Below are 845 nucleotides of genomic sequence, written 5' to 3' on the forward strand. Positions count from 1 at the left end.
TTGCATCTCAATATTAATAGCCAGTAACTTAGAAATTGCTATGAAGGGAGAGCACTGCTAAACATTAGTTCTGGCCATTAATATTATTTTGTTAATGTCAGTCCATGTTTCATATAAATCTCTTTCTGAGACTTTATTACAGTTTTGCTGTGATTTGCCAGAGAGAGGGAACAACACATGAAAATGATAAGGGACATGAGAATTATATTAATATGAATCATTTCAGTGATAATAACTATGATCAGAGTGGTAATAACAGTAAAAAACATCGATAATATTAAAACAGTGAATATTTTTATGATAAAAATACCTTACTCTATCAAAAATAATAATACCATGCTGAAAAGGATATGAAACATAATAAGAAATATAATAATAAGACCGGTAATTTGAAGCAAACTTAATAGTGACACACATAAAAAAAAAGAATGAATAACATCAGAACGCCAGACAAGTACCAGACACGTTTCGATTCCATCCTCATCAGAAACACACCGCCATCATAAAATAACAAAAACACACCCGACGAAGATCCACTCTAAAAGCATCAAATACATACCCCCTTCATCAGTATACAATGCTTCAGCCCCTTTCACAACGTTCCCCTTAACCCTTACCTTGTCCTACCGACCCAAAAACCATTAAAATCCCCCCCCCCCTCCCCCCGAGTTAACAGGGACCAAACACCTGACTGCTCGTTCGTTCGATCTGTTTACGTTCCAGATCCGCTGTGGTTAGGCTCGGGAGGTGGGCCGTGGGACGCGTGAATGTAGGTCGGGATAAGGTTTAGGTCTGCAGGTGTGATGACAAGAGATTTTACGTGTCGGGGAAGTGGGGGGTGATGG

The sequence above is a fragment of the Penaeus monodon genome, chromosome 32 (assembly GCF_015228065.2).
Source record: "Penaeus monodon isolate SGIC_2016 chromosome 32, NSTDA_Pmon_1, whole genome shotgun sequence".
Classification (NCBI taxonomy): domain Eukaryota; kingdom Metazoa; phylum Arthropoda; class Malacostraca; order Decapoda; family Penaeidae; genus Penaeus; species Penaeus monodon.